Raw genomic sequence first — 657 nt, 5'->3', positions numbered from 1 at the left:
GAGAGAGAGAGAGAGAGAGAACTGTAGAAACTGTGAGATGGGGAAAAGATTCTTTAGAGATACCTTGAGAGTGCCCTTATACTTCTTCTGAACACCTTGTGAGCACTTACCTTTTGCAAGTTCTCCACAAAACAGTCTTTTGGGTGGACGTTCATTTAGCTTCCAACTACGTGGCCAGCCCATCAGAGATTCCCTCTCTGAGAGAGAGGTTGAATGATTAGCAGTTCAGCTCTAGAAAGGACCTCAGTGTCCAGTACTTTCTCTTGCCAGGTGACCTTCAGGAATTTCCTGAGACAATTCAAGTAGAAGCAGCTCAGTTTTCTGGCATGACCCTGATAGACTGGCCAAGTTTCACAGGCATACAACAGTGGAGTCAGCACAAGCAATGTATAAATGCTTATTCCCTTCCCTTTCCTAGGTAGCCTCTTTGAGCTCCAGACTGATGGTTTTGCAATCTATGATCCTAAGAGTCACAGATGATACAAAGATTCTATTCTTTCCCCATTAGAAAGATCATGGACCCATTGAAGCATTATTTTTTTATTTTTTTAACATGGTAATGGAATCATGACATCAGAGACCTGATAGCAAACCATGCTTCTTTTCTCTTCCATAGAGGTGGTGGACTTCAGGTACAGAATAAGGCATATATCGTCT

This window comes from Vombatus ursinus, unplaced genomic scaffold (assembly GCF_900497805.2).
Source record: "Vombatus ursinus unplaced genomic scaffold, bare-nosed wombat genome assembly UNPS02004428.1, whole genome shotgun sequence".
In the NCBI taxonomy this organism is placed as follows: Eukaryota; Metazoa; Chordata; class Mammalia; order Diprotodontia; family Vombatidae; genus Vombatus; species Vombatus ursinus.
This window is presented reverse-complemented; position numbering follows the sequence as displayed.